Source organism: Diachasma alloeum, unplaced genomic scaffold (assembly GCF_001412515.2).
Source record: "Diachasma alloeum isolate Michigan unplaced genomic scaffold, Dall2.0 Dall_scaffold_00312, whole genome shotgun sequence".
In the NCBI taxonomy this organism is placed as follows: Eukaryota; Metazoa; Arthropoda; class Insecta; order Hymenoptera; family Braconidae; genus Diachasma; species Diachasma alloeum.
The window spans coordinates 93,857-117,970 of NW_021680451.1; the positions used below are offsets into that span (position 1 = coordinate 93,857).

A 24,114-nucleotide genomic window follows, 5' to 3' on the forward strand; every position below is an offset into this window, starting at 1 on the left:
CCCCTCCGAACCTGTCCCTGTCACAGCGGGACTGCTACTGCCGAGTTACTCACGCACCCGACTCACATTTACCGACAATTCGACCGGGACGCCGCCTTTCCCGTGGGGTACCAACTAACATTTTTGGAGTCCATCAAACCCCCCGATCCGGGCCTCTACTCAGGTCTATCCTCTTTGATTCGCATACTCTCCCTGCATTTCTCGACATTCTCGAGTATTTCGAGATTAATCGATAATTCTTTTGTTATATTATTGTGTGAGGGATTGGATGACCTCACCTACGGTCGAGTAAATCGAAGTATTACTTTTGGACTAAGTAGGAAGCTTTAAAATATTATTTCCAAGCCAATATTTGTTATTTTACTAGGTATTGTTATAAACTTTTTTTTGTTGAGATCAATGCGAAGAGAAAACCCTGTACATTAATAATTTTTCAAATGTCAGTAGTTTAACACGTAAGGACGATGTCGATTTCTTCTTTTTTTGGTAGTTTTGACCACCCAATACCCGTCTCCACCTGAAATCCACCCCTCTCTCCACAACCTAGCACACTGAGCGAACCAAGGACCGTTACCTTTCCCCAGAAATCTAGTTTTTTTCCTTTCTGAGTAAATTTTTGAGGTTTTGAATTAATTAGAATTGATTTTGTAGATTCTTCCGGTTTGGTAATCCCGGCAAAAAATTACCTGGCGCCCATAGATTTTTTGCTTTTTGAGTTTACCTAGATGAAGGGGAAGAAGGGCGAAGGTAATAGGCATTTTTGACCCCCATACGAAAATGTCACGTTACAATCTCGAGAGCGGAGTTACTGTTTAAAAAAATTTCAATCATGACTTTTTTTTTGTTTCGTGCTTACGATTCTTCATATAATTAAGCAATTATTCGTTAAAATTACATAATGAGACTATAATTTCTTACTTTATTATTACATAATAATTCTCTCTTTCAAACGTTCATTCTTCTGAAAAAAATTTTTTTTTTATGTGATGTGATCTTTCTAAGTCAGCCTAGAGTGAAAATGGACAGTTAAATATCGATGCGTTGATCCTTTTCTTCTTAACAATCTTTGATAAATTGTTCTATCTCAGTAACTATTGAATATATTGACCTAAAATTGGATATAGGAATGTTATTTGACAATCCTAACTAGTAGTCAATGTTTCAAAAGGTTTCCCTGATTTTAATCCATGTTATAGTGTTCAAGAGTGAATTCTGACCAAAAAAATACAAAAACGGCAATATCTTGAAAAGTTTCTGTAGAGGGGTATACATATTTTGATTGATGCAGATAGATGACATCAAGACGAACACTTTGAAAAAAAAATTGAAATCGGTTGTATAGTTTTTGAGATATTGAGCAAAACAGTTTCACATAAAAAGTTGAATATCTCCGAAACTACTGATCCGATTTTGCTCATCCAAAATACCAAACTTTGTTATCACAAGACCTGAAATCCTACCAAGTTTGAAGTTTCTATCTCGATTATTTTTTAAGTTATCATGTTTACAAGCAATTTCAGCGAAAAAATGAAAAAACGAGAATAAAACCACATTGCTTGGGGTGTAATGGTCTTTTTTCGATCCATTTAGATAGGTATCATCACGAGTATTTAAAAAAAAAATCGAATCGGTCGAATGATTCAGGAGATATCTGCAAACACGATTTTTGAGGAATTGCTGTATCTCAGGAACCGCTCAACCGATCGAGCTGAAATTTAGCTCAGTTTTGAAAATTTCAAGTTCTTTGCGCTAACCGTTCTCGAGTTATGGGGGCAATTGGGGACATACGCACACACATGACCACAGACATACATACATACAGACATTTTTTAAAAACATCATTTCTTCACGTTTCATGACATTTCTAGGCATTTCCACCCAAAATTAGGAAATCGAAAAAAATTACAATTACATAGCTTCCATTCGGAAGCAAAAAAAACAAAATTTGGTATTCGACATGGGATGATTTACAGCTCATTAGCAATTATTTTTCACGTTTCGAAAAATTGTTGAAGAAAATTTGTTTTTCTCAAAAAATAATTTTTTTCTAATCAAAAAATTCCATTTTTTTTACAAAACGATGCATTTACATACTTTGGACGAAAACATAGAAATAAACTCAATCTCATTTATAAAAGTGGCAAAAAAAATCCTTTTTCACATTACATAATTGAAAAATCATTACCAAATAACTTTCTCCCTCCGGGTCGGAAAGTTAAAAATCATACTAAAATAAAAATTCCTAAAATGGACCATACATTTGGAAGCATTTTGCTAATTTATTAGCAACAAAATCTCCGCCACATCTTCTGCACCTACTCCGCTCCTCCTTCTACCATTTACTTTCCCCTCTTAAACCATCACCCATCCGAAATCTTGCTACCCTATTCCACCTCTCCTCCCCCCAACTGTTCTCTAAGTATCTTGGGATGCCCTCTGTGGCTACCCCCCTATACCAAGGATTCGCTTTCCATCCTATTATCTTTTCCCAGCTCTCCCTTACTTGCCTCTCCCTCTCTTTTTCCACCACCTGTTCAAAACTTTCTTTCTCCTCCCTCCCACTCGCTCTTTTCTCCCCCTTTTCAATCATTCCTCTTTCTTCCCTAAACCTTCTCCCCTCCTCCCACCTCGAAACCTGTGTTTTTCCCTCCCTATCCTCTATTTCCTTCAAACACTGCCTCGCCAGTTTACTGCCTTCTCCCCTTCTCAACTTTTCCTCAAACTTCCATGCTCTTTTCGCTATCCTGGTCCAAAGTTTATCCCTTTTCAACTCCTCCCTCATTAGATCTCCAGGCGTGGATCTCCTCAACCCAAATACCCATTTTAGGTATCTTTCCTGCATCCTCTCCACTCCCTCCCATTCCTCCCATCCCCATATCTCCGATTCCATTACCGACCACACTAAAGTGTCAAAAAGCCAAATCCTCCTTTTCCAGTCCTTCCTAAACCTTCTCCCTATGCCCCATACCGGGCCCATCACCTTTCCTGCATTTGCCATTCTTTCCTTTACTTGCCTTGCCTGCCCCCCTGTACTTCTAAACCAATATCCCAAGTAGAAAAATTCCTTCACTTCCTCCACCTCCTTCCCCCCCCCCCAGTTTCAATGTGTCCTTTTCCTTCTGTCCCTTCGCTCTCTTCCTAAACACCATCATTTTCGACTTGTCCACGTTTATCATTAGATCTTTTAGCCTGATATACTCTTCCAACTGTCCCATCATTATCCTCATTCTCGCTTCCTCCTCCGCGAGTATCACCATGTCGTCCCCATATGCCAGTGAAAATACCTTTGTCCTACCCAGTCCCACTCCTCCCTTCCATTTCTCCCTCATGAATTCCTCCAAATCTGCCAGTAAAATATTGAATAGAATCGGGCCAAGCGGACAACCCTGCCTTACCCCTCTTGCCGTCCAGAATTTTTCTGACACCTTCTTCCCTACCCTGACCTCACTCGCCGTTTCCTCGTTTATCTCCTTGACTCTCTCTGTCAGACCCTTTGATACCCCTCTCTGCTTCATCTTTTCCCACAAAACTCTTCTATTCACTGAATCAGAGGCTGCTCTCAGGTCCTTGGCCAGTTCTTTATTTACTAAATAATTCAGTACATAGATGGTGTCGATCGTTCCCATACCTTGTCCGGCACCATTTGTTTCCCCTCGACTTCCTTCTCCAATCTCCTTGTCAGAACTGCTGCATACACCTTATATAAGGTGTGCATCAGCGTGACAACTCTGTACTCCTTTACACTTCTTCCTTCTCCCTTTTTTACTATTGGCGCTAGCAACTTCTTTCCATTCTTCCGGCCATCCCTGCCCCCTCCATACCCTATCACATAACCTCCACGTTACCCGTCTGATTCCCTCTCCTCCTTTCCATATCTCATTCTCAATTTCATCTTCCCCCGCGGCCTTACCACTCTTCAATTTCTTTATGGCCTCCTCTACTTCCTCCCTAGCTAGTCCCCCTTCCTCGTACCCCACTGTCATTCTCCTCCCCTGTCCTCTCACTTTCCCCTCTACTCCTCCCAGTAACCTCATAAAATAATCCTTCCATTCCTTTAGCTCTATGTCTTCGTTAATTCCCTTTCACACTCTTCTCTCCCTATTTATCACTTCCCACACTCTGTCTTCCTCAATCGCCTTTTCCACCTCTCTTTCAAAATTTCTCAGCTCTTCGGCCCTCTTTTCTTCACATAGTCTTGCATATACGCGCTTCATTTCCCTATACTTATCCCTATCACCCTCCTCAGTGCTTTTCTTACCTCCTTCATCTCCCTACATTCATCATCCCACCAATCCCCCCAACCTTTTCTCTTTCTTCGCGATTCCCCTTCTATTTCCTCCTTAATACTTTTAACCTTCGCTCTAATCGCTGCCAGCATATCATCCACGCTCCCCTCCACCCCCCAAGCTCCAGTCACCTCCTCCAACCTCCTTGTGAGTTCTTCTCTCTTCTCTCTTTCCCAATTCTTCATCTTTATCATCTTCTTGCCCCTCTTTCTCCTCTCCCTCCTAATTCTCTCCTCCTCTCCGCCCTTCGTTGTAACTACAAGTGGGAAATGATCCGAATCACACTTCTCCCCAATTTCAAACCTATCTACACTTTTTCTTCCCCTTTCCCCAGACATTACATAATCTATAACCGACCTAACCCCTGCTCTCTCAAAAGTAAACTCCTATTTCGTCCCCCTCAGAGTTGCCGTTCAAGATCGACCACCCTGTCTCTTCCAGAATACTGATCAGTGCTTTCTCTCCTCCACATGCTCCTCTCCCATCCACCGAGTTCCTTGTTCCTCCCCTTCCCTTCCCCATCTCTTCTCCTATTCCCCCCTCGTATCCCGTCCTCATATTGAAATCACCTCTCACCTTTTTCAGCAGATCCAACTTGACCTTTTCATCATCATTCACATATGGGTGATTCTTCGAAAATGGTGATTTTTGAGATTAGAAATTTTCACAATATCAAAGTGCCCACCGAACCGACTTGGATATGTTTTTGGGGTACTTTAGGGTATCCAAGAATGTTCGAGGAGTAATAGCGCTACAGACTACGAGGAGCAGGAATTATGAACTTTTTTATCTTCGAAAATGGTTTTTTTCATTATTGTAGTGTAATTCAGTCGTTAATTAATTCTTTTTATATACATAACATTTTTTAAATATCCAGTAAGTTCAAAATAAGAAAATAACAATACATCACGTCAATCACATAGTTAAATCACGGCACTGTCCCGTTTTTGAAGCCTGCAAAATACGAAAAGGATTTAAATAAATTATAGAAGAGAACTGTCACAAATACCACGCACCTCGAACTTCTCCTGAGAGGTCCACTCTGAAGCACATTAGACGGTGGGTACTTGTCTTCAGAGATTCTCTGCCTCTCCTTTCTCAGTCGAGAAATCTTTCCTTTTGTATTCTTCTTCTGATCTTGCGTTGAATCTCCACTCTTCGAAGGCCTTGTTTTGCAGAGTGATGATTTTGCCTTCCTCTCAATTCTTTCCATTGAAGTTTCACGAGGTTTAGATGGAATGATATTATAATTTGTCAATCCAATGTTGAAATGCGAGCAGCTGTTGCCCAGGAGACAATGGAAACAACTCAAAGAGTTGAAGAAAACGAACGAAGAATTCTCCCTTTTCCAGGTATATTGATGAACTTTCATAGTCCCTGTGAAAGGCCTTACATCTGTTGGTAGTAGAGCATCGACAGCACGAATATCTTCAATGGTAATTGTATCAGCATGCACTGCTTTCACCCGAGTGCGTAAAGTCGTAACAAAAGTCAAAATTTGAAACATCATGGCCATATTGCACTCGATTATCAGCTGTCATCTTCAAGACACCTCCGATGCCATCAGCTGGTCTACCGTGCCCTGCTTCACTAAAATTGTGTGTAATCTCATTGATTTGATGATATTTCTGAGGAAGATAGTGTTATCAGGTGGAACATCTTTCTGTTTCTATATTGGGTACTGGGGCTATCACTTAATAAATGCAATTTTTTTACTGTAGGGTATTTTGGCATGAAAAAATCCAGAATTTTCATCAAATGTGCTAAAATTGCAGCTGGGTCGTGTCATAGAGATTCTGAAAGAGTGGAAAATCCCTTTGAAAGTCCTGAGAGATACAGCATACCCGTATGCAGAGTATACTGTTCTCGGCTCACTCCAAAGTGCACTGAGTGTACTTCAGTGCCATATTTGCAAGCATAATTTTCACTGAAATCCATTAAGACAAGCATCTCATCATTCCCCAATTTGAAAAACCCGCCATTCGTGAGCCATGAACAATTCAAATTGAGCTGAAAATAGATCCAGTCCTTCTTTGACCTTGCATGTAATTTTGTTCTTTTTAGTTATTGAAACAACCATGGGTTTTTGTGTTTTTTCATTTATACGATTCTCTCTCTTCGTTTCCCACTTCATGTAGCACATTTCATCTTCTAAATTCACATCTTGACAGTTATACTCCACTTGTTTACCCACACATTCCTCACATGTCCTGGTAATGCACTGCTCCAATCGATTAGCACACGTGACACGTTTGATAACCTTTTCTGTAGAATTTTCTTCCAAAATTTTAATTTTATATAAAGCACTGAGCAATAGACTAAAATTCTCATGAGTAAGACAAGCGCATGTATTCCTTGCGCTAACTTTTGGGGCTACACAGTAGGATGGACGATGTTTGGCAAAGAAAGAATAGCTGACACGAAGAGAATTCGTAGCACAGAATTTCAAGTACAAGTCCTTTATACTAGCATTCATATGATGTTTCGACACTAATTGACCATTCACCTTCTTAGAGTTCTTCTTTCGAGGATCGATTTGGGAATTCTCCACGTAAAACCTTTTTATTTTATCTCTGATAAACTTTGAGCCCACTGTTTCCTTCCTCGTGTACTTGAGTGGGTCACCAGTGAGAGTGATCCTAGAAGAAACCACTGGAGCAGTTTCTTTTCTAACGAATTTCAATTTACGATATTTTTTTACTACTTTTCCACATAGAACTCTTCCTAAAATTTGTTTAAATTTATCACTTTTAGAGTCGACGTAGGCCTTCCTCATTTGCTGAAAAATCACTTCACCAGTAATTAGTTTTTTATTTATGTCGGGATCGATCCTTTGTCCATTCAAGAATTTCTTCGTTTTTGAACAAGGAGATGTGGATTGAAGTGCTCTAGATCTCGATCTACTGATTCTTTTCCTCAATTTATTCACTATTTTTTTCAAACATTTATTCTCATTTACCAGTTTCACATTATTTCGATAAGACTGTCTTAACTTTTCAACGATCCTTTTTCTGCCCACTTTTGCTTGTTTACTGAGAGAATTGTTATTCATGTCGTCTGTCTGAGGTAAAGTAGATGATAATACCTTTCGTTTCATCCTTGAATTTCTCTGTGACACCTTTTGTTTATCTCGACGGATTTTTTTCTCCTTCATAGTTAACTCAGCCACAGATTTTATTTTTCCATCTTTCTTTCTCTTCTCATTGCGTTGTCTCTCAGCCTTGCAGTAGGCCTGATGAGCCACTGGATCGTCGCGTATTTTCTGCCTTCTTTTCTTCTCTGTCTCTCTCTTTTTCCTCAACCTTTCTTCTCTGTCTGCTTTGTTGTTTGATTTTTCGTTCTGGTTCGAAACTCTGGATTGATTCTGATTGCGTTGGTGGAAGTTCTTTTTCCCCTCCCGTGAAGTCTTTCGACAATTTTTTGTCATCTGAGACGAGAAAAAATAAATAAAATTGGAAAACACTCATGAAAAGCAATAATACTATTGATAAACACTGATTCTCACCCTTTATGTAGAAATATCCACGGTGTTGACATCCACGGTATTGACAATTACTTTTGAAATCAACCGGACACCGAATTGTTTACATGTCAGATATTGAGCAAAGAGAGGTTTCTTCAGCCTGTTGGGAGGAAGAATTTCCGACCACACTTGCTCCAAAATCGTAAAAAATACGAGGGAGAGACATCACCACGATATTGACACCTAATTTCGTGACATACGTATTTTAATCTATTGTCGATTGTTATATGTGAACAAATCGGTGTGGGATCGGCCGCAGCGACTGTGATTATTCAATTGGAATGTCCTCCTTCGAAAACTGAGCCACTGACGCCATATTGAATTATTGTAGGTGGCGCTCCCGCGGTCTTATTCAAAATTCGAAAAAAAAATTGAAAATTTGTGGACAGAATTGAGAGCGAGTTTATACACCCCAAATGATCACTGGGTGATTGAAATTATGTAAAAAAGTTCGACTCAGGGTATGTCCTTCTATCTCAATTTTGGGATTTTTTTTCTTTCATGAATTGAAGTAGTAATAAGCAATTGAAAGTTCAATTTTGATTGGAGGACATGCCACGGTATTGACATTTAGCACCTATTTCTCACTCTCCTAAGCTAATGAGTGGGTTTTTCATACATTTTTTTTCCAAAATTTGAGAACTGTGATGACTCAAAAATTCTTCACCTAATGGTATACGTTACGACCATTTCGGAATCAAAAAACCGCTGGGACAAAAAAATGACCATTTTCGAAGAATCACCCATATACTCCAATGATCCTCCAGCTATCTCTTCCTAGCTTTATTCTTCCCTCAATCCATCCCTCCACGCCCTGCTCAATTATCTCAATTCCCCCCAATATTCTTCACACAGTTCTTTACTTATCCCCATTAACATACCTCCTATCCATCTCCCCCTTTTCTTATCCCTTTTTCCTACTTGCACTTTCCATCTAAACTCCCCTGGCGCCCTCTTCTTCACACCCTCCCATCCCTTCCTAACCACGTCTCTAACAAAACTAATGCATCCGAATTCTTTAATTTCCTCCAAAAATCCGGATCTTTCCGCTTCACCCCTGCTACATTCCAGAATGCCACCTTTTTACTCCCTCCTCCCTCCGTCTTTCGTCCCTCCTTGTGCTTCCACTTTCTGCTTCCTACTCTTTTTAACCTAAGTTTGATTCCCCCCCTTGAGCCTGATCCACCTCCATCTCTGTCTTTCCTCATTAATTTTCTTCCTCTTTCGCTCCTCTATCTTCTCTATCCTTTGCTTCCTCCTCTCTTTGTTCCATTCTTCCCCCTTTTCGTTTCTCAGTTTCATCCTTCTTTCATCCCAGTTCCATAATTTCCCATCTAACCATATTCTTCCCCTCCCTACTCCCACCTCCGCACCCTAACCAGTTTCAATATCCGCTATCTTTTCTAGCTCCCATTGTATTCTTCTTTCCTTAAATGTCAAGTCGTTCTCCAGTCTCTTCTTCCTCCCTTTCAAGTTTCTCCTCTTCTCGAAAACCTTCTTCCTTTCTCTCTCGTCCCTCAAACCTACTACTACTGACGCCCCTCCCTCTCTATCCTTCCCCCCAATTTTTCTCACCCACTTGACTTCTACTTCTAATACTTCTCTCAGTAACTTCTTCACCTCCTCTCTCTCCTCCCCTTTACCTAGTTTCATCCTCCTAATCACTATATTACTTTTCTTCTTCTCTCTCCAATCTCTCCTCCCTCCACTCCAGTTCTCTAAGCCTTGCCTCTATATCCTCCCCTAAAGCTTTTCCATTCTCTCCTCCTCCTCTTCTATTTTCCTTTCCCCTCACTAATTCTTCCACTCTTTCCTCAATCCTGTCCACCTTCCCTGCCTTTTCCTCCAGCTTCTCCAGTCGACTTCCAAACTCACCCTTATCTTCCTTCCTATCCCTCTCTGCCTTATCTAATTTTTCCCCAAGTTCATCGAACTTTTCTCAAATTTGATTCCTTTCTTCTTCCAATCTCCCCTGCCAGTTATCTCAGCTTTCCTTGACCTTTTGTATCCCTTCCCTCGCCTCCCTCCCCTCCGTTTTCACATCCTTGAGTGCCGCCAATGTCACCTCTCTAAACCTCTCTAGCCATTGCCTCATGTCTACCTAGCGTATCCTCTCCCACTACCTGTTCCGCTACTCCAACCTGCTTCACCGGCTCTTCGCACTTTTTCCTTTTGGCCTCCTCTTCCTCCTACTCTCCTTCTTCTTCTGCATGAATTGCCCCCCTTTTCTTCTTCTTAAAATCCTCCCTCCTCTCCAATTTACTATCCCATTCCGCTTCTCTCTCCAGATTCCTCGCAGCGAGCATATCCTGCACTGTCTCTACCGTTTTCCCCATCTTTTCCTGCTCTATCTTCTCCCTCAATAATCTCTATGCATTGCTGATCCTCCCTCTTTTTTTTCCTACCCTTCACCACCTCCGTGTCTGACGTGTCCCATTCTCCCATTGACGGTAGCGACTCATAGAACGTCTCATTCATGTTCCCATCCTTTGGGACTTCCTCTCCCCTTTTCTCTGTCTCTCCTGTCTCCCCCCCCCCCCCCCCCCCCCCCCCCCNCCCCCGCTTCCCACCGTCGTGCCTTCCCAGTAACTAATCATCCTCCCTATTATATCGGTCTAATCCTTCTGTACCTACACACCTATCCGTTTCCCTTTTTCCCGCTCTCCTATCTCCGGCGCCACCTTTACCTTTCTTCGCGCCACTTTCTTCCCTGGCCCCTCTCTACCCCCCTTCTCTATCGCCCCACGCTCGTCCACCAACCCCTCAAATCTATCCCTTTTTCCTCCCTTGTCCACCCGATTACGCTAATTATGCTAAACTCACCTCCCCTCGTACCTGTACTCTGTTGCTTACCCTTCAGAACACACCAAACTCCGTCTTTTATCCCACACTCACACCCAACCTCCAACCCTCTCCCCTGCACTTTCTCTCAACACCTCTCTCCTACCGCCCAACCTACTCCTTGGCCCTTTCCACCCCTCACTTACCCTATCCCTTCCCACCCTTTCACACCCACTTGTTCCCCTAGTAGACTAAAAATCTTAAAAAATTCACAAAAAACGCGTCGCGCACACGAGTTTCACAACCTTCTCCTCGCAGACCGGAAACGGAAGTCCAAAAATGCAATTATCCACTTGTTCTATTTTTTGAAACGTGAAAAAAATAGGTGCTAATGCTTGCAATAATCGGATGGCGAAAATCAAATTTTGTTCATTTTTGAATCATTTATTTGGTAATATATGGCAAGTTTTGAATGCATATAAAATTAGCTCATAATAAGCCGCAATGCTATTGTTTTCCGAATGACATAAACATGAAAATTTTTTGAAAACGCAGAAAATTAGCTCTTAACGAGTGTTAAATCATTCGATATCGAAAATCAAATTCTAGTGATTTAAATAATTTTTCTGCTAACTTACGAAAAAAATAGTATGAATACGTTTTTTTTTTTCTTAAAAATGGCATTAGCGAAAATTTTTTGGATGTATATAAATTAGCTCATAATAAGCCGCAACGCTATTGTTTTCCGAACGGCATAAACATGAAAACTTTTGGAATTATAAAAAATTATCTGGTAATGATTTTTCAATTATCCAATGTCAAAAATGATTTTTTTGCTACTTTTATAAATGAGATTTAGTTCATTTCTACATTTTGGTCAAAAGTATGTAAATGCGTCGTTTTGTGAAAAAAAATTTTTTTGAAAAAGAAAAAAATCATTTTTTGAGACGTGAAAAAATAGCTGCTAATGAGCTCTAAATTATCCCATGTCGAAAACCAATTTTGTTAATATTTTAACCATTTTTTCTGCTAACTTGCGGTAAGGCAGCATCAACGTTGTTTTTCCGAAAACTGGGTTAGCTGAAAATTTTTTTGGAAACGTAGAAAATTAGCTCTTAATTAGCTTTAAATTATCCGATATCGGAAATTAAATCCTATTGATTTTTTAAATGATTATTCGGGTAACTTACAAAAAAGCTAGCATGACTGCGTTTTTTTTTTTAAATGGCATTAGCAGAAAAATTTTTAGATGCATATAAAATTAGCTCGTAATAAGCCGCAACGCTATTGTTTTTTAAACGGCATAAAGATGTAAACTTTTGGAATAAGAACAAATTATCTGATAATGATTTTTCAATTATCCAATGTATGATGCTGAAACTAGCGGGAGACCGTAGCGGAAGATGTGGTGGGGGACTGTACGGCCCCCACTACCGCCACTCAATGTACGTTCCCATCTCGTTAAATTACAAAAATTAATACAAAGTAAAGCCGTGAAAAATTAAAAATATTGTCTATTTATACCTGAGGGATGGGGGAAGACTAATGGGGGGAGATATGTCGGTGCACTCTTTGTCAGTAGGGGATTTTCAATTGATTTTTACAAATCCAAGTGAAAAAAAAAAGAATTATAATCAAACGCAAATACTTGGGGTCAAATTTTTTTTTTTTGAAAATGCACCGGGGGCCGTTGGGGGTTGATCCCTATTTGGAATTTTACCGGTGCCCTAATTAGGGAATTTTTCATCAATTTTTGAATATCAATTCCACCAAGTCTTCGGGATAAATAAAGGGTAATTATCCAACGCAAACACTTGGGGTCAAATTTTTTTTTGGAAAATACACCGGGGGGGGGTTGATCTCCATTAAGAATTTTCCCGGTGCCCTAAGTAGGAAATTTTTAATCAATTTTTGAAAATTAATTCCACCGAGTCTTCGGAATAAATAAAGGGAAATTACCCAACGCAAACACTTGGGGTCAAAATTTTTTGGGAAATCCACCGAGGGGGTTGCGGGTTGATCCTCATTTGGAATTTTACCGGTGCCCTAAGTAGGGAATTTTTAATTAATTTTTGAAAATCAATTCCACCGAGTCTTCGGAGTAAATAAAGGGTAATTATCCAATACAAACACTTGGGGTCAAATTTTTTTTTTTGAAAATGCACCGGGGGGGGGGGGGGGGGGTTGATCCCCATTAAGAATTTTCCCGGTGCCCTAAGTAGGGAATTTTTAATTAATTTCGGAAAATCAATCCCACTTAGTCTTCGGAGTAAATAAAGGGTAATTATCCACCGCACTTGGAGTCAAATTTTTTTTTTGCAAAATGCACCGAGGGGGTTGGGGGTTGATGCCCTTTTGGAATTTTCCCGGTGCCCTCATTAGGCGATTTTTAATTAATTTTTAAACATCAATTCCACTAAGCCTTAACCCTCCTGAACTGGCTAGATCTCTTACGTCTCATTTGCACTGCAGTGGCGCCTTATAGGTTGAGTAGTTGGCAGCGGCGCGCCGCTCTACGCGCCAGTTCAGGAGGGTTAAGAGGGCAATGAAATCAAGTGAGATGCCGTGCATGAAAAACGATGGAATAGGAATTGGAATGAACAGACGATTGATTTGTCGAAAAAATTTGTAGGTTGCGTTAGAGTAAAAAGAAATAGATGATCTTAAAACAATTGCAATTTGAAGATTATTCTTAACTTACTTTGACCTTTGGTGGAAACTTGACGTTGTGTTGCGTAATGGGCCATGTGCTGGTGCTATGTGGATATGAATTTTAGGCGAAAGGAATACCCTAGAGTCAGTGCAGCATACGGAGACGGAATCTGACCGGAATCAAGAGATAGCCACGCAATCCTGAGGCGAGATGGAGAGCAATAATTTCCATTCAAAATGGGGGGAAATTACATAAAAAATTAAGGGGAAATTGCGAGGATTCTATGAATTGAAACATGTTTTCTGTTAGACATGAAATAGAAATTCTTTCAGAGAGGAAGTTTTTCACTCGTCTCAAACATTCAATCTTTCCGTAATGAAGATGTCTCCAAAAAATTCAAGGAGTATTCCCACTTTGCTCCAAATACCTATTGGTTCATTCTGCTGCATTCTCAATTCTCTCTCCAGGAAGTTTAAGAGTTTTGGAATCAATTATTTTACTTATTTTGCTCTAATAGTGAATCAAATAAATATTGCGGGATGTAATCTATGGTTCAAAAGACTTCCATAAAGAATGCCCTTGGAAATCCCAAACCTTGTTTGAACAAAAAAATCACAACTTAAGAATTAACAAACCAAATCTAGTGTCAGTACTCGATTTCGTTTGTTAATTCTTGAGTTGTGATTTCAGTACCATTCGAAAACGCTCCTGAGATGGAAATTTTTTTTCTCAAATATAGATTTAGTTGTTCCAACAAATTTTTATTCTCTGTGTAAGCAAGAAATGTAATTCTTAGTCCCATATATTCACTATTCTATACTGCCATGCATATTATGATTGACGAAAATATTCGTTTTATGCGAAACAAGGGAGAGTAACTCAGGTACAGAGTATTTTTATCCTGAAATGGCACCCAGGCGTGCGAATGATCTAGTCATGGAAAGCAAACCAATTCATGTTTTGGTCATTTTTAACTGGCAATTTTTCGCTTCAAATTACATTCCTTTCAGAAGTTGTTTGCTTTTTGGGCTCAGTATAGGGAAGAGCCTGGGAAGTCTACTGGATAACGATGCACAATCTTTAAGGCATAATTCTGCAAAAGGTCCTAGGGAAAATACTATAAAAGTTCATAGGAAAAATTTGGTAAAATCCTGAATTTTAACTTTCTATTGGTTTTTGGCCATTTCTATTGAAATGTTTAATGGAGAATATCTTATAGAAAAATTCAGTAGAGTTCAATTTTTCTACAACACATTCTATTGAAATATTTTCTATAGAATCACTTGGATTCAAATTTTACAATTTTTTAAAAAATTTTCTTGATGGGAAAAAAAGAGAAATTGAATGGAAAAACTTAGAAAATTCGAATATTTCATTAGAAGAAGGTGTTTACAAAAATTTAATTCGAGAGACTTTCTACACAATATTTTCTATAGAATATTTCAATAGAAACGGTCAAAAACTAATAGAAAGTTTTACAGAAATCCAATAGAATCGTCTCGCGAATTCGCTCGGTTTTTCGATTGAATTTTTTTCAATTTTAATTCCACAGTATTTCATCCTTGAGATCAGGATTCTCTCCATAGTATTTCACAGTATTTCCTCCATAATCTCCTATAGTATAAAAATCATAAAAATTATACAGAGAAAAAGTTCCTTACTCGTCTTACAAAATTTAATCTTCTCTCACAGCTTTAAAAATAGAACTGAGTCAGGATCCATACTGAAGATGTCTCTAAGAAACTCAAGGAGGATTTTCACAAAAAATATGTAATTGTACAAGAAAAAATTCCGTAGAACATTCAGCATGACCTTGAGCAGAATCTTGAATTCTTGGAAAAATCCGTAGAGGTCACGTGTAATGAGAGGACAAACAAAAATCAAGAACCTTATTTGAACAAATAAAATCACATGTTAAGAATTGACAAACAAAATCTAGTACTGACCATTCGAGGACAGATTTCAAATATAGATTCAGTCGTTCCAAAAAATTATTATTCTCTGCGTAAGCAAGAAATGTGATTTTAGCCCGATATATCGACTATTCTATACTGCCATGCATATTTTGATCGATAAAAATGTTCGTTTTATGCGAAACAAGGGAGAGTGACTCAGGTACAGACTATTATTATCCTGAAAAGACACTTTGTCGTGTAAATGATCTGCCTCTGGAGTTAAATATTTCGTTATCCTGGACAGCAAAACAATTCATCTGTTGGTATTTTTCAACTGGCGATTTTTTTGCTTCAAACAACATTTTATTGGAAAGTTGTTTGTTTTATTGCGCTCAGTGTAGGGAAGAGCTCGGGAAGTGTACTGGATAACATGATGCAAAATCTTCAAGGGATGATCCTGTTAGAGGTACTAGGGAAAACGCTATAAAAGTTCCTAGGATAAATTTGCCAAAATCCTATACTTTATCGCAGGATATTCAACATAAATTTCCCGATGATAATACGCAGAACAAAAAATAATAGAATCACCTACTCGAATTCGATTTTTCTATACAACTCATTCTATTGAAATATTTTCTATATAATTTCTTCGGCTCTAATTTTCCAAGTTTTTTTGTTTGATTATCTTGATGGAACAAAAATTCGAGATGAAAAAATTCAGTAGAAAATATTCCAATAGAAGAAACTATATAGAAAACTGAATTTTAGTGACTTTTGCTATACAATATTTTCTATGGAACATTTTAATAGAAAAAGCCAAAACCTAATAGAAAGTTCTACAAAAATCCAATAGAAATGCCTAGTGAATTCTCTAGGTTTTTCGATTGGATAGTTTCAAACGTGATTTTACAGTATTTCTCCCTGGAGATTCAACAGAATTCTCTCCCTGATATTTCACAGTATTTACACTCTTATAGTATTTCCCCAAGAATTTTCAAGGATTCCCCCAATCGATTTCAGAGGATTTTTCGCAATGCGTTTGAATGGTGTGTGACTAAAAATTTTATGTAGAAGAAGCCATAAAAAATACTAATTCAGGAACTCGTCAACTTGCTTTAATTGTGCAATGTGAAAATGAGGTTGAAAAATGTGTAATTTGAAAGGTACATTGCAACTTTGTAAATTCGGTACGTATTTTGTGTGACCAGAATCTGTGAAAAATTACAAATGTCAGAAAATTGAAAGACTCCATTTTGTAGAAGGTTAATGTTTCCGTAGTACCCCTCTCGACTCCCACTCGAACGCTACACCTCGAACCTCGCCTCAAACCTTTCCTCGGACTCTGCATCGAACCCTGCCTCGAACTACGCCTCGAGCCCTGCCTCATACTCAGACTTGAATACCTCTTGAACTCTTTCCTGAACCTCATCTCGAACCCCATATCGAAAACCTCCTCTCAAACCCCCTCTTAACAACTGTTTCGAACATTTTCTCGAACCTTACCTCGAACCCCGCCTTTGACCCCCTCCAGAATGACGTCTCGACCTCCCCCCTTGAACTTCCCCTCGAACCCCACCTCAAACCTTGCCTTGAAACACTTCACAAACCCCCTCCCGAACCCTGGTTCGAATCTCCCTTATATCATTTCTCGAAGCCCACCTCGATCCCTACGTTGAACCCACCTCGATCCCTGCTTTGAACCCACCTCGTTCTCTACCTTGAACCCCGCCTCGAATCCTGCTTCGAATCCTTTCTCGAACGACGCCTCGAACCTTCCCTCGAACCCCATCTCGATCCACGCTTCGAACTCCGCCTTTAAAGCCTTCTCCGAATGCTGTCTCGAACCCCCTCCCGAACCACGCCTCGAATTTCTCTCGTATCTTCCCTCGGTCCCCACTTCGATTCCTGCCTTGATCTCCGCCTTAAATTTTGCTTCAAATCTGGCCTTGACCCCTGCCTCGAACCCCCTCCCAAAGCCCGCCTCGAACTTCAACTTGAAGCCGTTCCCGAAACCCGGTCTCGANCCTCGAACCCCCCTCGTATCATCCGTCGAACTCCACCTCGATCCCTGCCTTGAACCCCGCCTCGAATCCCTTCTCGAACCTCCCCTCTCGAACCTTCCCTCGAACCTCACCTCGATCCCTGCCTTAAACCCCACCTCGAACCCCGCCTCGAGACCCTTCTCGAACGACGTCAAAATTAATTATTAATTTGCTGCGCACATGGCCCATCATGCAACACAACCTCAAGTTTCCACCAAAAGTCAGAGTAAGTTTAGAATAATCTTCAAATTGTAATTGTTTCAAGATCATCCATTTCTTTTTACTCGAACGCTGACCTACAAATTTTTTCGACAAATCAATCGTTTGTTCATTTCAATTCCTATTCCATTGTTTTTCATGCACGGCATCTCACTTCATTTTAGTGCCACGAAGTTCCGGGCCCTGGTAATAATCCAACGTAAACACTTGGGGTCGAATTTTTTTTTGGGAAGTGCACCGAGGGAGTTGGGGGTTGATCCCCATTTGCAATTTTACCGGTGCCCTAATTAGGGAATTTTTCATCAATTTTTGAAAATCCATTCCATCAAGTGTTCGGGATAAATAAAGGGTAATTATCCAACGCAAATACTTGGGGTCAGATTTCTGTGGAAAATACACCGGTGGGATTGGGGGTTATTCTCGATTGAGAATTTTCCCGGTGCCCTAATGAGCGGATTTTTAATTATTTTTTTTGTGAATTCCGAATGGTGTAGACGGCCGAAGGATTTTCATCAGCACCCCGGTGCATTTTTTGATCCCAAGTGTTGGCGTTGGATTATATTTTTTTCCCCCCGAGGCCTTGGTGAAATTGATTTTCAAAAATTAATGAAAAATTCCCTAATTAGGGCACCGGTAAAATTGGTTACATGACTATTCATCACCCGACAATTCACCACACCGACAATTCATCACATTTCAAATCAACACAGAGCCTCCAGTTCCCAATGGTTCCCAATGGGTCTCCACCTTTCTTACCAAGTTGGGACTAGGTTGCCAGTTTGTGAATTTAAACTCTTTGGTTCAACACAATATAATAATATGGTTGACCAGGTAGATGTCCGGGACCTCCCTTTTTGTACACCTTCCTTCTAAAGGCAATTAATTTTTAAAAATTAATTTAAATATAAGTACTTCTATAAATTCACGAGCATGGTAAGGCAATTACATTTCACACCTTACCAGCTCTTAGCGTTACCCAGGACCCACGACGAGGACGTGGCTGGCATCGGATCCCAAAAAAGGACCACAATATAATTTCCGTGTTGACTTTGACCTATGATGTTATTGTATTGAGTTGTTTTTGTACAGTGTTATTTAGTCATGTAACCAGTTGTCCTTATCCATAACCACCGTGACATTGCCTTTGTCTGCCGGAAGAATAATGAGATCATTATTCTCCTTTAGACTACGCAGTGCAAGACGTTCCTCCCTAGTAATATTGTCACTAGGGGGAGTAGCTTTGTGCAGGACGTGGGACAACTTCCTCCGGATTTCATCACTGGTCTCCTGAGGAAGATGGTAGATCGCTGTTTCGATCCGACTAATAATTTCCTTAGTAGGGATCTTTTTGGGGGCAACAGCGAAGTTGTGTCCCTTCGCCAACACAGACACTTGTGCTTCACTGAGCTCATATTTGTTCAGATTCTTCGCAGTGTGGGTGAGAGTCGGGACTTTCTCCTGGGGGAGCAGCTTCTTGAACTTACTCTTCTGATTCTCGATCCTCATCTCGGCTGTTCGGACTGGTTGTTCATGTGTAACACGATCAAGAGTCTCCCACAGCTGAGAATCCAACGTCTGAGCCAGAAGATTGTGAAGATCGAGAAGCTGTCTGTAGAGATTGGCCAGGTTCTTCTTGGCCGCCGCAATTCTCTCCTTGACCATTCCCAGTGAAGCCTGGCGGAAGATGGCATTTGCCTGTCTCGAGGGAATAGGGTTCCTCAAGCGGAGGAATTTTGGTACCACTTGATGGTCACGGCACCTTTTCAAAAAAGTGAGGGAGCACAGTTGGACGTGCACGGACTTCCTAAGTTTGGTGAATAAATTCACCGACCCAAGAATAGCCTCTCCGTGGAGGCGTTTAATCTGAGTTTTAAGGCTTTCGCGGTCATGATTAATGACATTATTGGCTTCCGGATGGATGTCGCGTTTGGTTTCAACATTGCTCCAACGTTTCGCAAATATTGCAGTCTGCATCTTCAGGGCTGTGATCAGCTGATCAATTAAAACATATGATTGGCTGACCCCCTCCCCTCCCTTCCCCTACCCGCACCATCACAGGGGAAGGCATAAAAGGACTACTCTCAGACATCGGAGCTCACAGCCCTGAAGATGCAGACTGCAATGTTTGCGAAACGTCGGCGCAATGCTGAAACCAAACGCGGCATCTATCCAGAAGCCAATAATGTCATTAATCATGACCGCGAAAGCCTTAAAACTAAGATTAAACGCCTCCACGGAGAGGGTATTCTTGGATCGGTGAATTTATTCACCAAACTTGCACGTCCAACTGTGCTCCCTCACTTTTTTGAAAAGGTGCCGTGACCATCAAGTGGTACCAAAATTCCTCCGCTTGAGGAACCCTATTCCCTCGAGACAGGCAAATGCCATCTTCCGCCAGGCTTCACTGGGGCTGGTCAAGGAGAGAATTGCAGCGGCCAAGAAGAACCTGGCCAATCTCTACCGACAGCTTCTCGATCTTCAGAATCTTCTGGCTCAGACGTTGGATTCTCAGCTGTGGGAGACTCTTGATCGTGTTACACATGAACAAGCAGTCCGAACAGCCGAGATGAGGATCGAGAATCAGAAGAGTAAGTTCAAGAAGCTGCTCCCCCAGGAGAAAGTCCCGACCCTCACCCACACTGCGAAGAATCTGAACAAATATGAGCTCAGTGAAGCACAAGTGTCTGTGTTGGCGAAAGGACACCACTTCGCTGTTGCCCCCAAAAAGATCCCTACTGAGGAAATTATTAGTCGGATCGAAACAGCGATCTACCATCTTCCTCAGGAGACCAGTGATGAAATCCGGAGGCAATTGTCCAACGTCCTGTACAAAGCTACTCCCTCTAGTGACAATATTACTAGGGAGGAACGTCTTGCACTGCGTAGTCTAAAGGAGAATAATGATCTCATTATTCTTCCGGCAGACAAAGGCAATGCCACGGTGGTTATGGATAAGGACGACTACTCCGGAAAGCTCTGCGCGATGTTGGATGACTCCAGAGTTTACACAAAGCTCAGGAAAGATCCTACTTGTACTATTGAGCGCCAAACTACTGATCTCCTGAAGAAGGCTGGACTCTCAGCTGATTCGACAAAATTCCTCACTCCCAAAGAATCCTTCCCTCCTAGACTCTATGGACTTCTCAAAATCCATAAAGAGTCTGTTCCTCTCCGGCCCATCGTCAGCAACATTGGAGCGCCAACTTACCAGCTGGCCAAGTTCCTCACGAAACCACTCCAAAAGTTAACTGGCCTGAATGGTTCATACATACAGAACTCGCTAGATTTCATCAACAAACTGAAGAATCTCAGGACTTCTCCAGACGACATCCTAGTGAGTTTTGATGTAGAATCACTCTTCACCAACGTCCCAATCCCGGAAACCTTGGTACTAATCAAGGAGTCCAACGATATCTCTCCCCAATTACTTCCCTTGATTGAGCACTGCTGGACCTCCACATACTTCCAGTTCGAAGGAGAGTTCTATGAGCAAAAATCAGGAGCAGCAATGGGTTCTCCCATCTCCCCGTCATTGCAAATATATTCATGGAACACTTCGAGGACGAAGCTTTGAAGTCAGCAGCGCAGAAACCTGCTGTGTGGTTCAGGTATGTGGACGATATCTTTGTCATCTGGCCACATGGGAGGACTGGTCTAAACCAATTCCTGGAGTTCTTAAATCCTCAGCACCCGAGCATCAAGTTCATCATCGAAATTAAACAGAACGGATGCCTCCCATTTCTGGATGTCTTGGTTCGTCGCAATGAGGATGGCACTCTGGGTCATCAAGTATATCGCAAGCCGACCCACATAGACAGGTACCTCAATGCCGCCTCCCATCACCACCCCTCCCAGAAGAACTCTGTCATTATCTCCCTAATGTACAAAGCTCTTACAATCTCCCAACCCTCCAACGTCAACAGCGAAGTTGAATATCTAGAGACAGCTCTGACAAAGAATGGATATAACATCTAACAAATTCGAAAGGTCGAGCGAAAGCTACAGAGCAAGCTCTCATCTCCTCAAGAGGAGATTAATCCTGAAGAAAATCTGGAAAAACCTAAAGTCCTCCTAAACTTCTCTCCTACCTGAGAGGCACCACTGACCGCATCAGCCGAGTACTCGGCAAACACAACATCCGAACAATCTTCCAACCCCCAAAGAAGATTGGACAGATGCTACCGAGTGCGAAAGATCGCAGACCGCCTCTGAGTACCCCAGGAGTGTACGAGATCCCCTGCTCATGCGGAAAAGTGTACATTAGTGGAACCGGGAGGTAGATCAATACACGGATCAAGGAACATCAACGGTGTTGCAAATACGGCCACTTACAACAGTCTGCACTTGCTAAACATTGGATGGACACTGGACATAGGATCGAGTACGATCAAGCCAGAATGTTGGCCAAGTCTCAAGGATATTTCGAAAGGAAATATCGAGAAGGCTTGGGGATCTACAAAAACCCTAACAACATCAATAGGGAGAGAGGATATCAAGTGCACCCTATTTGAAAAACCGCCCTCCCGGTTTTTTAATTGATCAGCTGATCAATTAAAATATGATTGGCTGACCCCCCCCCCCCCCCCCTTCCCCTACCCCCACCATCACAGGGGAAGGTATAAAAGGACGACTATCCTCAGACATCGGAGCTCAGAATCGGAGCTCACAGGCCTGAAGATGCAGACTGCAATGTTTGTGAAACGTCGGCGCAATGCTGAAACCAAACGCGGCATCCATCCGGAAGCCAATAATATCAGATGAATTATCAGTTTAGCAGGCGGGAGAAAAAAAAATGAAAAATTTCAAGCAAAAAGAGTTAATTTTGAATGTAAAAAAAAAAGAGTCAATTTTGAATGAAAAAAAAAATGAAAAGAAGTTGATATATGGGAGAAGATGTGCGAATGTTACGCATTTGTTCCTCCCTCCCAGTATTGACTGTACTGCTAGTGCTCAGCAGCGGCTGTTGTTATTGTTGATGATGCCCGGGATGACCGCGAGAGCTTGGATTTGTGTGTCTGCCTTCGCCGTGTGTTGCGATGGTGCATGTGAATGTGTATTGGCCCTCTTGTCGTATCAGAGTGAAGATGCTCTGGCGACAACGTTCTTCGGAGGCGCATGACGTGACGTTGCATATTCCACGGTGATGCTCGATGATATCTGCTAGGGATGCGTGTGTATACAGGTGTGTGGGATGTCCCTCGATGATGTGTATCAGAGTGGTGGATGCTCTGGTGAAGACCTCTTTCGCTCGTCGATGTGACGTCGCGTATTCCAAAGAGCGAGATTCTCGTTGATGCTTGGCGGACATGAGCTCGGTGCGTCGGCCCGGTGTTCTCGACGCTGCCATCGGAGAAGTTCACCATGAGGTTACTTTCTTTTCGCCCTCATTCCTCGATATCGCTGCGGACTGAAGGCGAGTCCAGCTCCCCAATTGCCCGTTTAATCCTGTTGACGAATTTAGGTGCGAAGGGAACGCGGGTGACGTTACCAGCCTCGTTAACCCGGGCCGCGGATGCTGTGTCCATTTTCGCTGTGTAAAGTCTCGTACCAACGGAGTGTTTGGTCCTCCTGGTGGTAGATTTGATGTTACCTGAATTTTGTATGTGATTCTCGACGATGCTTTAGCGGAGATGAGGTCATTGGCCTGATGTTCTCAACGCTGTCATCGGAGTAGTTCGGCATGAGGTTGCTTTCGTCTCTCCCTCATGCCTGAGTGCCACTGTCCAGCTGCTCGTCATGTCCCGTCGTTACTGTAGCTGTTTGTGCGGGTATCATTGTTTCACATTTTATTCGAAACGGACTAAAATCGAAGAATGTGAATCGCGGCATTTTAAGTCGTTATAAGTCCTTGTTATCACCAGTACAGTACAACGTCTTTGGTGACACTCGGCAATGTGTCGGTGTGAAAAACAAAAATAGCATATTCACTGGCATTTGTTTTGGTTTTCGTGAAGACATTGCGCAACCAAGGCTCGGCGCTCCGATGCGTGAAATATTCTAGAACTCACGAGACGCCGTTTTGAGAATGCCGTTGTGTACCCACACGACGAAATTTACGATTTTTCAATCGCGGGGAATTAAATCCAGCACTTGAACTCGCGGATTGTGTGGCACTAAACAGCCTTAGATGCGTAAATATTCACCAGGATGGAAGTTAATCACTGAGATGCGCGAATAAAACTTTCAATGATAAATGCATGCGACGCCACGAGATTTTTACTTCTGTTGCTTAAAACGTCGAATTTCCCAAATTATATCACGTCGGGGTTACCAATGTAGGGATCGAGGTTGTTGAAGGATGTAACAATTCACTAACACTTGCAATTTAGTTAAATAAATCACAGTTTAATAAAAGACGTTAATATATATACAAAAGTAAAGAAATGTGTTGTGATCCACTAGGAGGTCAGTAGATGACTGACTGCTTGAGGCCAGGGTTGCCAGATTTCGGCGTTTTATAGCCAAAACCTGTACAATTTTAAATGGGGTGACGTCACGATCTGGTAACACTGCTTGAAGCTGTTGTTTGGTTGGCCTCAATTCGCAGGTAGAAAGAAATTCCGTAGACGGAATTAATTCAAAATATACGCGTTACAATATTGGAGCGAGAGAGATAGCACGGTGTTTTCCTTCACCCGTCAATCATCTTTTCTCGGTGTCCGTGGTCATCGCATGAGCGTGTGTGTATGTAGCGTGACGCTACAGGGGGGGGGGG

The 24,114-nt window shown here is 41.5% G+C and overlaps 1 protein-coding gene across 1 annotated transcript in view; it reads left to right on the forward strand.

The window, feature by feature from the left end:
• The window catches only part of LOC107039912 (ATP synthase subunit gamma, mitochondrial), a 115,152-nt gene that overhangs the window by 90,344 nt on the left and 694 nt on the right, over positions 1-24,114 (forward strand). The window lies entirely within an intron of this gene.